The following is a 14942-nucleotide window of genomic DNA, read 5'->3' on the forward strand; positions in this document are numbered from 1 at the left end:
CCCGGCTCAGCCCCCGCCACCGCTCGGCGGAGCGGCGGACAGCACCGGTGGGGACGGGCGCTGATCGCCACGGTCTCGTCCGGCCGACCCCGGTGTTCCCGTGCCCGCCGCTCGCCCCCGGCTCCGGTGCCGCCGGTGCCGCCGCCGCAGCGCCCTCTGCCGCCGGCGGGGGGAGGCGGCGGGCTCGGATCGCGTGCGAGCGGGCAGCCGGCGGCTCGCCCTGTCCCTCGGCCGCCCGCCCGCCACCTGGATCACGAGGGAAGCGGCGCCCGAGCATCCTCCCCACCCCCGGCGCCCTCCGGCCCGTTCCCGCCGCCCGTTCCCGCACCTCCGCCCTGCACCGCGGCCGGGGGCTTCTCCTCCTCGCCCGCAGAAACTTTGCACCCTCGGGTCGTGGAGGGGACCGTGGGGTAAGTCGCTGCATCCCGAAAGCTCGCGGTGGGCAGCCGAGGCTTCAGCGGGGGAACTGGGGGACCGGCGGCTCCGGCCACCTCGCCTCTAAACCAGCACCCTGTCCCCTGGGTGTCGGTAGTCTCGCCGGCCGTGTCGGCAGCTGTGGGACAGTAGCCGCGCAGGACGAGCCCCGTTTCTTCCACCCGGGCGCCAGTGATAGTCCGCAGCTCCCAGGCGAGAGCCCCGGGAGATGCCGGGGTCCGCCGACTCTCGGGTGGATGATGCCTGAGGGGTGCCTCGCTGTCCCGAGGGCTGAAGCCGAGACGGCGAAGGGCTCTGCCGTGGCACCTTGGCCACATCCTTTCCACCGACGCCTCGAGAGACTTTCCGAGGGGAAAACAAGTGAAATAAAGTTTCACATCGCCTCTTTCGAGCCTGAAGTGCACTCGCTTGGCACAGAACGGGTTGGGTTAACTTTGGGGTCAGTCAGTACTTGCCCTGAAAATCATTTTCAGTGTTTTATAACTTCAGAGGCTACAAATCATTGTTGTGTTTCAGTTTGACACACCAAAAGGCGAAAAAGCAGTGAGGGAAAGACGAAGCGTGTGCACGGGCTTCAGTGCTTTATCTGACTTTGCGTTACTTTGTTTAGTAAACAAGAATTCTGTATATATTTGGGTGAAGCTGTAGTTTTATGTATTTCTTAAAGAATAATGCAAATAGCATAAGTTATATCAAATAAAAAACTTTATTTTCTGAAAAAGGGCACCAATAGTGCTTGTGCGTCATTTAGTGAGCTTCTAGGAGATGGATTATTAAACCAGAACAACAGCAAAAAGAAACTAAAACCACCAGAAAAACCCAAGAATATGCTTAATGTTTGGTAGTTCGAGATTTCAAAACGGCAACTGGGACTGGATTTAAATAAAACTGAATGATCTGGTTGGGCTCAGAAGTAATCTGTCGAAAAGAATGTTGATGCATATATGTTTGCAGCAGATAAAATAAAACAGTTCTCCTATATGAACCGTAGAGAGTGTTATTAACCAGGGCTAAGACTAAACAATTTCATTTAAGGGAGAGACTTAATGACTGACAAGATCGAACTCACTGGTAAGACACTCAGTTAATTTGCAACCAAGAGCAAGAATTTATTTCCTTGAAAAACAAAGCACCTAAAATATTGTAGATACTAAAATCCAGAAAGAGTTACCAGTTGTTTTTGGTAGTGACTTTAATGCTGTTGCTCCTGCCAGCATCCCCTGTGAGACCCCAGGCAGAGAGAGTCCTCGCTTTTCACCGCCGCATCCACAGTGTCCCTGCATCAGCATATGTTTGGGACAACCTATTTTTTTGTCCGTAGTTGACCATAAAATGCATTTGGGTATTCTTCGATCTCGAGGAGAGGACTGGGATTTTAGGGGCTGTGTCAGGCTAATGTATAAGCACTTCCAGTCTTCAGCTCTGGAAGCACAATGTTTCACAGTCCATAGGGTGAAGGTATACAGAGGTGGAGTGTTTGGGGAAGAGCGGTAGGGAATGAACTCTCATATATGGAAAAGTCAGTTTGTTGTGGTTTCAGGATTTTAATTTCAATTGAGCCATGGGAGGGGGAGTTATGTTATTACCTGAACTTATCATCGATTCAGATTTCTGCCCAGGAATTGTAAGGAGGAAATGCATTGCTAGGCCCTGTTTGCAGTGCGAGTGCTTACAAAAACCAGCCAGCCTGTCTAATATTGATTCATCGGTTTTAATGTATAAATGGATTTAAACTCTAGCAAGGAGGATTTAGCAGTCAGAAATGATTTTTCCACTAGGTTTTCCTTTCTGTGGGTATATAAAAAAATACAGTAAAGATGCTTTCGTTACCAGGAACTGCCCATATATAGTTGAACTAGATTGAGAACTTGATATATAGCTTTTGCTGTCGTGTATTTAAGGGAGTCGATGCAATATAAGACCCCACTAAACATTGGGGCTCTGCTGTTGAATTATCAAGGTCCAGTGCCAAATCTTTCCCTAATATTCCTGGTAATTACTGCTGACTCATGCTGACATGTGAGTTCAATTAGCCCCAACTGGAATGTAAAGGATGTGGGAGTGTCTCTTTGTGCCCAGGGACAGCTAGGACAAAGCAGATTTTGGAGGAAAATTTAAGGAATTGCCAAGTTTGGGTAGGAAGTGTCAGCCAGGGTTTTTTTTTAACAGTAATGTTTGAATAACCATTGAAGTTAAGTCCCGGGAAGGGGGTGAATTTGGATAACATGGACTTGTCTTCACCATGGAGTAACTGTAGTCCTAACTCAGACATTGCTTCTAATTTGACTCATGTCCACACACACAAACTCATTGCTGAAGAGTGGTGATGTTTTCAATTTAAGTTGGCTTACCCATGAGGAATAAGCTATAGCTCAGATAACCACAATTCATCAGCTGCTAACCCAATCTGCCTGAGCAGCATAAGAGAGATTTTGCTCAACTCTGGCTGCTCCCGCTTGAACGGGGTTACCTGGACAGCAGGAAGTGCCTGCCTGATTCCCTGGTACAGGCAGAGCAAAGGCATTGTGGGTTTGACCGTGAGGTAGGCAACAGGATGTTTACCAACCCGAATGTTCCCACACAATTACTGCCCAACTCCCATGTTCATGACAGCTCACTGGTGCTGGACACTGTCCCTGCATGGCCATGGCAAGCAGGACAGGACAACTCTGCAGCAGCCTGGCACTTGCCAATGCTCAGAATGGGTCACCACTGCAACCACATGTGAGAAGGAAAAAAAAGTCTTTGCCCCAGAAATTAATTTCCTGTCAGCTACCAGCTGATATGTGAAGGTGACTTATGTATCATACTATATGTCAGAGGTATATGCTAATATATATATATAAATAAATCCAGCCATACTTGGCTAGCAGAAGCAGGAGCTGCTGCTTTTGAGAGAAGCTGTTTCGTTGTTGGCCCTCTATGCAAATTGCTTCTAGAAAACCATAGACCAGGGTTTCTACAAACATTTTGAGGTCAAAGCGAAGAAGGTGGACATGAGAGCAAATATGCAGCCTGAAGTGTACTAAGTGGATGCTTCTCTTTTTAAGATAAAGGTGACCGTAATGCAGACTTCTGGGTCTGCACAAAGAATGAAAATTTCAAAGTACTTCGCAAGGAATTTGACTGAGAGTCAGGAACCAGATGAACATCCTGAGACAAAAATGCTTTACGAATATGTCTCTGTCAGTCCAGATCTCCCACAGAGCTTTTTGGCAGTCATTTTGGATTTAGTTCAACTTACCTTCAGAATCTCAAACTTTGAGGTTTCTATAGCAAGTTCTGTTTATGTTGTACTGCTGTCAACGTGACAAATATGACACAGATAACTGCAGAACTTGAATGGATGGACTTACAGGATTGCACAAGTGGGGTGGACAAAATGATGCCAACTTAACAATGCCAACTAAATGAACTCCAAATACTTATGAACTCCCAAAGTCCCTAGTGCCAGTGTGTGACACAACCATTTCAGCATACAACAGGTAGGACTTGTTCACTCAACTGCAACCCTCAGGTATGCAGGTGGGCATCTACAATCATGACAAACCCAGTTTTACCTTTTTAAAACCTTTTTCTGAATCTTATCTTTTCACTCTGATAGGTGCCTTCTGGTATGCAGCGGCAGGGCAACTGCAGGATGGTGGTGTGAAATTGTTCAAGACAACAGTGCTTAGCAGCCTATGTTAGTGGAAGATCTTTAAAATGAGCATCTATGAACAAAACATTTTGTCTGTACCTGGATACTTGTCGCATGATGGTTGGATCATACTGTCTGTAGTTTTGAATTAAGGCTGCATCTGCAGGCAATGCATAAATAATTTTCGTGATGCAATCTATTAAGCTAGGGCTGCAGAACATGGTGTTTGCAACCATGCATTTGATTTGTCTTGTAACTGCAGTGCTGCCCAGTGCACCAGAGCTATTGCTCTGTATTCAACTGCAATATCTGTGCATGCACTAAATACATTAAATATTTATTCCTTACTCTTAAACTTTATTAGTATTGATGCTAAGTCGTGGTCTTTTCAGTAGGTTTTGCTTGCTGAAAACATGTGCTAGCACAAAATAAAATTTTGTCCCTTGTTGGGACTGTAGAAAAACAGTTACTGGATTTCTCTTTCTGCTGTAACACTGGAGATGGGACGGAGTGAAGTTGAATATGTGGCAGTTTTGGGGTCATTGTCTCGCTTTCCTGGGCATTGTTTGCTACATTTAGTAGTATACAGATCCCTGGGAGTCATGATGCTAAGTAGCCTCTTGAACTTTTTCCTTTGCTGAAACTCCAAATATTGTGCTCTCATCTCTCACTCTGGGCAGCATTGTTTGGAAAGCAGCTCTTCTTGGCCTCCTTGTCTTTCACAGGGATTTGCTTCTCCAAAATGTGTTTTTCTGATGTCTGAGAACTCCTGATGCACTTGTCAGATTGAGTCTCCCTCTCCTTGTCCTCTGATGAGGAATCCTTCCACAAACATTGTGCTTTCTTCTTGTTTCAGGCCATTTATAGAGAAGCAAAATTTGCTGAGGTTGTTTTGTGGGCAAAGGATACGGGCAATTAGAGATTTTTGAGGGGTATATTGAGAAGGCTATCATTCAGCTTGGGACTCCACAGGGATCTGTCAGAGCTGTTCCCTATTTTATCACCATCCCAAAGGAGGGGCCAGAGCATGTGGGCATTTACCCTGCAGAGGTCACCAATCAGAAACAGGTTTCAGGCACTCTGGAAGATGAGTCAAATTCACAGTGATTTTTGACAGTCACAACCTCCAGAAAACCAAGAGGGATGTGAGTCTGTAAGGTTTTGTGCAAAGATTTATTTTCAGTCAACAATAAATCACGTCCTCAAATATAACATGGGGAATGGCTAAGGAGAAAAGGATGTGGAAATTCAGTAGATCACAAACTAAACATGAGTCAGTAGCATTGCACTGTTGTAAAAATGGTGTGTAAAAATGGGAGTGTTTTTTCTATGATACATGAGCAATCTTTTAGTCCTGCTCAGCCCAGGTACTCATTTAGGAGCAGGGTACTTGAGAAAGAAATGCAGATAGAATTGGGAGTCCAGAGGAGAGTAAAAGGAATGATCAGATGTCTAGAAAACATCACCTACAAGAAAAATTTTGAAAAATTGTTTAGTCTAGAGATAAGAAGAGTAAAGGGAAAGAAGTAAAAAATCATTAGAAATATAGGGTTAACTGCAAAGTTAGTTGAACTTAAACTATTACTTAAGTTCATGTCAGCTAGGGCAAGAAATTACGATGGAACTGTATGTTGCAGTAAGGAAAAATTAGGTTAAATGCTTAGGAAAAATTTTTTTTATTTTAGTGAAAGCTAAATGCTGGAGTAAAATCTCTGAGGTACTCATAGAAACTATACTTCTTCAGTAGAAGCAGCTTTGGGGAGTGGTTTAACAGCTGTGTCGTTACAGCTATGATGGCCTAAGCATGTAAAAGACTAGAAAGATGTGTCACTCCTTTATTAAATCAATTGATTTAGCTAGAAAAAACAGACAAGTCTTTTATGCTCACAAGACATTGATCTGAAATCTCTTGAATAGTTTTGGTACAGCTGCTTCTGTGTGAAGGAGGGAATGATGTTCTGTATGATCTCTTGAGGGTCTTTTTAGCCCTATTTGCAAGGATTAACAAAATCTTTCTGTCTTGGGATAGATGGATGTTGAGGGACTGGGGAAGAAAGGCAGGCTATAAAAGCTGATAAAAGAACTCTCCCCTATTCTGCAATTGAGGAGATTCTCTAAGATTTTCTCTCCATGAAAAATGCCTGTTTTTTACTTTTCAGTAAATCGGTAAATCCTAAACTAGCTTCTCTATTAGTACCCGATGGTCTTGGATGGTAGCAAAGGCTTCATGACAAGTGGTATTGTGACAGGATGTGCTATGATAAATGTGTGCTTTTTTGTCTTGGCAACAAATAAAATTCTGGGACTTTTGAAGGCAAGAGGTCAAATTTTCCCCCATGTATTGCCCTTATTATATGAAGTGAAATACTCACAACCAGGGCTTTTTAATGAAAATTAATATTTTTTATAATCTAAAAATGTGTGATCAAAAATTTAATGAAGATATAGAAATATCACTGCTGGGATTATTAATGAGAATTATTTTTTATCTAGTAACTACTTTAGGGTAGTAACGGATATAAATAATATTAGAAGAGAGTAGTACTATAGGTAACTTGCATATGTGTTTAAACATTTTTTTTCCTCTAGACATATCTCTAAAACAGTAAAAGCATTTAAAATAAAAAGTTCCAGAGGTTGTCAAATAGCAAATGAGAAAAGGTAGATATGTCCATAGATGTCAAAAATGTAATGGGAATAGATATAATATTTTGCTTTCAAAGGAGATATTCATGTTTCTGGAGAGAAAAACACAGAATCATAGATCACAGAGTGGATTGAGTTGAAAGGGAGCTTAAAGATCATCTAGTTCCAACCCCACTGCCACGTCTAGGGGCACCTTCCACAAGATGAGGTTGCTCAAAGCCCCATCCAGCCTGGCCTTGAACATTTCCAAGGGTGGGGCCTCCACACCTTCTCCAGGCAACCTGTTCCAATGCCTCACCACCCTCACAGTAAAGAATTTCTTCCTAATACCTCACCTAAACACACCCTCTGTCAGTTTAAAACCATTACCCCTTGTCTTATCACTACATGCCCTTGTAAAAAGTCCCTCTCCAGCTTTCTTGTAGACCCCCTTTAGATGCTGGAAGACTGTTGTAAGGTCTCCTAGGAGCCTTCTCTCCACTAGGCTGAACAACCCCAATCCTCTCAGCTTGTCATCATAGAAGAGATGCCCCAGCACCTCATCTTTGTGGCCTCCCTTGGACTTGCTCCAACAGGTCCATGTGCTTCTTATTTTGGGGGCCCCAGAGCTGGACACAACACTCCAGGTGGGGTCTTACTACAGCAGAGTAGAGGGGAAGAATCACCTCCCTTGACCTGCTGGTCATGCTGCTTTTGACGCAGCCCAGGACATGGCTGGCCCTCTGGACTGTAAGTGCACATTGTTGGGTCATGTTGACCTTCTCATTCACAAACACCCTGAAGTCCTTCTCCCCAGGGCTGGTCTCAATCCATTCTCTGCCCAGCCTTTATTTGTGCTTGGGATTGCCCCAAACCACATGCAGGACCTTGCACTCAGCCTTGTTGAACTTTATGAGGTTTGCACGGGCCTTATACATTGACAGTTAAGAAACTGGATTAAATTTGAGTACTTATCCAAACCAAGGTGCTCCAATAGTGCCTTGTCAGCATAGCAGACAAAATTAGACAGACTTTCAACCGGTAATAACTTGTTTGGCTACATTTATAATATCAAAAATAATAGCTACATCAGGGTTTATTTTTACTTTTATTTTCAGATTCAGTATCTGAAAGAACAGGAACTTTTGAGTTTCCATTCTGTACATCATTAAACTGAAGACTTGCAAGAACTCAGCAAAAGCTTGACAGCTCGCACGCCAGCCTGGCTTTCAGTGTATGTTTCCAAACTGTGACCTGCTTCTTTCAAATGCAGTGCTTCTTACGCTGGTAGCAAAAACATTTTAAAAGACTGAATTGCTCTGGTAATAATAATAAAAACATCAATTTAAGCATCAAGCAAACTTAACTTTCAGAGTTCAAGGAGAAAATATTTCGTGTTTCATTTCAGTTTTTCTCTGTATTCCCATTTTCCATCTCATGCTTTAAGAAGAACACCTTTTTTTTCCCCCTGAAAGCTTTTGTCTTTTTTTTTTCATTCCTTTGGATCTTCTGATATCTAAGCTCTGCTGAACCACTGTTAAGAGGCTCTTGGCATTTCATCCTCCGTTTCTCTTTTTCTTCCACTGAATAACTGGGGAGGAACAAAACAGAAGAGCAAAGCCAGGAGAAGAACAGTATTGCATCTTCCCGATAAGCTGATGATACATCTAGGTTTATCATTGGTTTTCCTCCCTGCTTTCCTGTCCTGCATACACACGTTTCATAATAACTTTTATAGCAATAAAGATATCAGTTCCCATTTTGCTGGCCTTAGATCCAGACCTCTTTTGCTTCTTTTCTTAGGGAAAATGCTGTGCTGTGTTCTCCTGGTATCACAGAGGCTCCTATGAGAACAGGCTGTGTCTCTGAGTCAAAGACAGCCACTTTTGTCTCTTTCCACACTGTCTCTAGTGATACAGAAAAAAATGCAAATATATGATCTATATATATGGAAAAATATATATTCAAAAGATATGAGCTGCCACATATTTTGACTTCTGTTCTGCACTGGAGTGCAACTAAAATCTTTTAAGAAGTCTTTTGTGGAAAAGAAGAGAGAAATCAGGGCAATGAGAGTGTAGTTATGGTATATGGCAGACTTTTTTGAAAGACTTGGAATTGGATCTTGGCACACTTGCAAAAGAGGATCACCAGCTTATTGGCTACTGTGGAGAGTCTCCCTGACATTGATAAGCAATCCTTTCTTGATAAAAATTCCATTTAAGTTAGTTCCATTTTGGCTTTACACTAGAAAACTCCTAAAAATGATACCTAGTGTTTCTGTCCTTCTGTCTCATCTATTATATCCTCTAATCTATCTGTAGCCTCTCTTTGTATGACTCAGGGTTTCCCATCACGCTATTAGCATTTACTGCAAAATTGCACCACTGTGGTGGGTTGACCCTGGCTGGATGCTAGGTACTCACCAGAGCTGCTCTATCACTCCCCTCTACAACTGGACTGAGTAGAGAAAGTATAATAAAAGGCTCATGAGTTGAGATAAGGGCAGGGAGAGATCACTCACCAGTTATTGTCACAGACAAAACAGATTAGACTTTGGATATTAATTGAACCTATTACCAATCAAAATCAGAGTAGAATAATGAGAAGTAAAACAAATCTTAAAAACACCTTCCCCCACACTCCTCCCTCCTTCCCCCTCCACTCCTGCAGCACAGGGAGATGGGGAATGGGGGTCATGGTCAGTTCATCACAAGTTGTTTCTGCTGCTACTGCTAAGGGAGGGGAGTCTTTCCCCTTCTCCAGCATGGGGGTCCCTCCCATGAGAGACAGTTCTTCATGAACTTCTCCAGCATGAGTCCTTCCCACAGGCTGCAGTTCTTCATGAACTGCTCCAATGTGGATCCCTTTCCATGGAGTAGAGCCTACTCTATCACAAGTTTCCCATGGGGTCACAGCCTCCTTCTGACATTCACCTGCTCATGCATGGGTCTCCTCCATGTGCTGCAGGGGGATCTCTGCACCCCTATTGATTCCATGGGCTGCAGGGGGACAGCTGCCTCACCGTGGTCTGCAGGGGAATCTCAGCTCCGGTGCCTGAAGCACCTCCTTCCCCTCTTCTGCACTGACCTTTGTGTCTGAATAGCTGTTCCTCTCGCATATTCTCACTCCGCTCTTCTCTGGCTTCAATTTCTCCTGCACAATACTTTCTTTCCTTCTTAAATATGTTATTACAGAGACACTACTACCATATTTGATTGGCTTGGCCTTGGCCAGCAGTGTGTCCGTCCTGGAGCTGGCTGGCATTGGCTCTGCCAGACATGGGGGAAGCTTCTGGTAGGTTCTCACAGAAGCCACCTCTGTAGCCCCCCCACTACCAAAACCTGGCCACACAAACCCAACACAACCACACTTCTAGTCTGGCCCTGTGGATGCAGGATGATAAATAGTCTTGTCAAAGACCATCTCTCTAATATTTCAAGAGAACCCCAAAGAGTTGAAGTCTGATGAAATGACAAGCAGTGTATTAAAACATAGGTGGTTGGGAAAGTAACACCAGGAATGCCAGTGAACTTACAAGAGGGTTTGGAGGACCAGCATAGCTTCATAGATCATAGTTGCATTTGCAACCTGTGGCTGGTTCTGCAACTCAAAGTAACATTTCTAATTCAACCCATCACAGTGATGTACGGGTGCTGAAACATATATCACCTTATGGTGGAACAGGGGAATGGGGCATGAGGATAAAGCAACCCAATAAGCACTCAGTGCACAACCACATGTGTCTTGTGGAAAAAAGTGACACAACTCTTTCAGAGTGATACAGTTATCCTTTTTATCTAAGGATATTTATCCCTCAGAGTTGTAGAGTATTGTAGGCAAGCTAATGAACTACATAAACTGGATTTACTAAACAGCTCTAGCAGCCTTGTCATGGCAGCATGGAGCTAAATCTGGGCAACACCTATCTGAGAAATTATATATACACTTGGCAAGCATACTTGAGTTGTTGTACTGAGCTCTGTGTTTCCAGCATAAAGCTGCTCTCAGATCCTGAATTAGCTGTAGGTGGAAGACAGCTGAACTGAGGCCCTGCTACACTACACATTCATGGCAGAAATATTTCATTGACCTATCTTACTGGGTTTAGTCAGATTTGTTATGGAAATTATGCATATGCTTTCACAACATCTGCTTTTCTTGTGACCTGTTAGTCAGGTTTCAGCAAACAGAACAGAGGGACAGAGATCTCAAAGATATTATGTTCCTGAGAGATAAAGTGAAACATGCTATGCTAATAGCCCTACTGAGGGCAGGATTGCAATATGAGATTGACTGTCTTGTTAATCATCAAATAATCCATATGGTCCAGACAATATCCTAAATGCCTCAGCTGTAGCAAAACTTTTCATCACTGCTCACACCTTACTATGGAAAGGGTAGCCCAGCCACTGTGGCAATCCTGTATTTTCCTTAGAAGGTCTGGGGCAAAGACAGTGGAGGACCAAAGTCAAGCCTGGTAGAAGAGATACCACTCTACTAACTTCAAAGTATTGTACCAGACATATGCCCAATCTTTTTGTGTGTGTGTGTGTTTTATATGTGTTATGGTCTGTATCCTTCCTTAAGTGACACAGCACATGTTAGAAGTTCTAAAAACAGCTGTATTTTTCAAACATTACTTTAAAAAACTCAACAAACTTGCACCTAAGCTTTTTTAAGAAGTTATTTATTTACATCCTCAAAGCTCAAAAAAGGTGTCCTTGAACTTAATTTCAGGCTTTCTTATATAAACATATAAAGAAAGGAGGGCTGATGAGACAGTTTAGTCACCTAATGAACTTGTTTGTGAAGGAAGAATAGTGATTGAAATTATTGTTCTGCTTAAGATTCCTGGAAGTGTAGCTGCATACCCATTCTGCAGCAAAGGGCTGCCGTATTCAAAAATCAAGCACTTGCAAATTAGGAAGCCTGGGGGTTAAAGATGAAATGTGAAATCATACATACATATATTCATAAAGTATTTAAATTAATAAAGATCATCAAGTCCAACTGTTAAATTCCTCACCTCTGTGGACAGGCACTAAGCTTGATCTCATACTAAAATAGAAGTTGCATACTTTGTTTTTATTATCCTCATTCAGCTTGTAGTCCCAGCTCTGTACTACACACTGTTCAAATCCTGTGCAAACACAGTGTTATTAATTTTGTCACAGACTGTCCTGTGATAATTGTGACTTTAGTATTTAAGTACATCAAAACCACAGCTGAATTAATCTTTATTATACTGCTGAGACATATGGTCTTATTAGTAGAGATAAATCTGAAAGACGTATTCTCATTTACTGAATGCCAGGCACTCAGGAGATGATTTTTCAGAAGACGCAGCCTTCAGTGTACACTCATTCAGAGCTCAGTGCTGGTTGCCTCCAGCTGCAGTACTGAGTGCTCATCACTTTTAGAACAGACCAAGGTTCCCAGAAAACGAGGGCTGGTGCCTCTGATGTCACTAGCTGTAGTCGCGTGCCTCGCATCACGCAGCCCTCGTTCCTACAGCTCCTGCATAGCCCTGATTCCTTCCCTAAGCTCTCTAAGCAGGGCAGGAGCAGGGCTCTGCATGCTCAGATTTCTTCTTGTAATGCAGGCAGCGAAGGCAAAGGAGCCACAGGAGATGTGGGAGGGTGATTGCAGTAAGGAGGTGTTGGGCACCTAATTTCTGGTGAAAACTCCAAATTCTGAATGGTAACTTTGAATTCCCAATGATTCAAAAGCAGTGCTCCCCATTGGTTCCTTTCTGGAGTGTTTTGAAGTACAGAGTCTGCCTGCAAGTCTTAGGGATGCTGAGACTCAGGACTACAAGCTGTCTGGTTTTGTTCCCTCTCTGCCTTGTCCCGGGCTACTTCAGTCCTTCCCATGGCCGACTCCTTGTTCCCGTGCCTTATATCTGGAGTCCTTCGTTTTCTGGGTCGCAGTGGCTGGAGCAGAGAGAACACACCAGGATGGGGAGGAACAGCAAGAGGGAAAGTCTGGTGCTGTGCATGTAAAGTGCATGGGGATGCACATGCATAGTGCAGATGCCTGCAGGAGGAATGAAGGGATGGCGCGTGCTCAGCTCAGGCAGAAACTATAGATGACTGTCAGACTACAATGAGTCTTCTGAGCACACACAAACCGAACTTTTTTTCAGAAGATCCCAACATAGCCAAATTTGTACATATTTTCTTTAAAGGAAATTGAAGAGAGATTTTATGTATGTTTGTCAGACAACTTATGATCCCTGGTACTTGCAGAACACCCTCTGTAAATCAAGCATTTCATACCTTTTTAGTAGTCTTCTAACAACTCTTCATGTTTGAGAGTTAATCTTTTTTTCACTGAAGAAAAGATTGAGGCAGAAAAGCAAATTTTAGGGCCAGAAAGAGCCACTGTGATCTTGTTTCAATCTCATGTGTAACTGGACCATCAGACATTCTTAAACAAATTCCTCACCACACAGGTCCAATAGTTTTCTTTAGAAAAAAATTCTTGATGAAAAAAAAGGCCAGTGAGGGAGAGTTCTCTACAATCTTGGATAAATTATTTTGATAGTTATCCTCATTTATTTGTAACTTGAATTTAATTAACCGCAAATTCAGTAAATTGGATCTTGCTAGAAATGTTTGTTTCTTGTCACGAAATGTTTGTTTCTTACGTAATGTAGTTACTTATTGTGCGGAAGTTCTCTGTTGCTGTTCTTCATGATAACCCAAACAGTTGGAGCTCCTGGACACTGAGTACAGGGCTTGTTTTCACAACCTTTAATCATTCTTCGCTCCAGTTTCTAAGTGGGGCTGCTTCAGCTAGAAACAGTACTGTGTGCTCTTTGCAAAGATATACCCAAAGCTGTTATCATATTTTCTCCTAAAACATGATCATTCATTAGAAGCAGAAAACTTGGCAGAAACATGCTAATCACTATTAATTTAGTGACAGCAGGCAGATAGATTTCTGTCCTGTTGTTGAGCCATCGTGAGTGGAAGTCTTTTTCCAGAGCTGCTCTTCTCAAGGTAGAAACACATAATCCTGCAAAAAGTCAAGCCACGCTCCAGCCCCATCCCCTTCTTACTTTGCAGGTGAAACTGTGCTGTGGTGTGCAGTGCGGTAGGGATGACAACACGACCTCCTCACTCCCAGGCTGCCTCTTCAAAACCTGTGCGACTTTGAAGCTGTGGTCTACACAGCCCTTTTTTGTAGTTGAGGCATTGAATGCATCGTATGTGATCACATTTGGGCAGGAAATCATTCACAAAATTTAGTGAAAGGAGAGAGATTATTAGATAATGTAATTTGAGCTCCTATAGCTACCAAAGCTACCAAATATTCTTATTTTTCCTGAGTATGCCTGCATTGAGTTCAACTGCTTCTATTTAATTTATGCATAACTTCTGTTAGGATAAAGTGCAAACTATAAGAAGATATCTAACCATGGTTTCAAGACAACAGTTTCCATTAAATCCTTTGTACCTCATCCCAGAGCTTAAATGCTCATAATGTTACTGATTAATGTTTTATTTATTATTTGGATGTATCTGGCTTCAGCTTCGCTTTCTAAGTGCTTGCTCTGCTTCAGGTTAAAATAATTCAGCAGTCATATCTTCACCTGAACGTACTTCACTTTACTCAAGTCACCTAAATCTTTTTTCTATGCAAGGCAATTTCTTCAGCCTGCAAGTATTTATTTTAGCTTCTTTCTTCACCCTTTCCAATTTCTAACATTATTTGAAAACACTTACATGGGAACTGTACACACTGTTCCAGCATCAGTCTCATCATATCTGTAAACAGAGGTAAAATCACTTCACTCAGGTCGGCAACTGCATTAGCTGCCTGTGCAGCAGATCCTCCCTGGCAGCTCAGGCTATGGATTGTATTCATTTTTCACTTTGATCCCTAATTCCTTTCAAGAATCACTCACATTTCAGGATGCAGTCCCTATCTAGTAGCAATGACTTTCATTCCCTGTTGTGAGATGCAAGTGTTTGCATTTTTTTTTAATCTGTCACTTGACAGATTATATACTTGTTGAAACTGTGTACTGCAATACTTCATTGTGGCTTTTAAAAGCAGAATGTTATGCTGCTAACTTAAATTACTTACTAATACAAGTGAATTCCTATGTCAGATAGAGGTGATAACCTCTCAGTGAGCTAGTTTCACTCCAAAGAGCATGATATTCCATAGAATTCTGCTAAGTGATGTCATTCATTTTTCTTATCAACTTTTCTGGTATTTTGCTTGAGAT

At 42.6% G+C, this 14942-nt stretch overlaps 1 protein-coding gene across 1 annotated transcript in view; it reads left to right on the forward strand.

Annotated features, from left to right (window-relative positions):
• The first annotated feature begins 254 nt into the window (after positions 1 to 254).
• The window catches only part of AHRR (aryl-hydrocarbon receptor repressor), an 85098-nt gene continuing 70410 nt past the window's right edge, over positions 255 to 14942 (forward strand). Inside the window, exon 1 of the mRNA XM_027677630.1 lies at positions 255 to 410. The gene's annotated coding sequence lies outside the window, so the exon portion shown is untranslated. The remainder of the gene's footprint in view (positions 411 to 14942) is intronic.

The sequence above is a fragment of the Neopelma chrysocephalum genome, unplaced genomic scaffold (genome assembly GCF_003984885.1).
Source record: "Neopelma chrysocephalum unplaced genomic scaffold, ASM398488v2 Primary Assembly neopelma1_22b, whole genome shotgun sequence".
In the NCBI taxonomy this organism is placed as follows: Eukaryota; Metazoa; Chordata; class Aves; order Passeriformes; family Pipridae; genus Neopelma; species Neopelma chrysocephalum.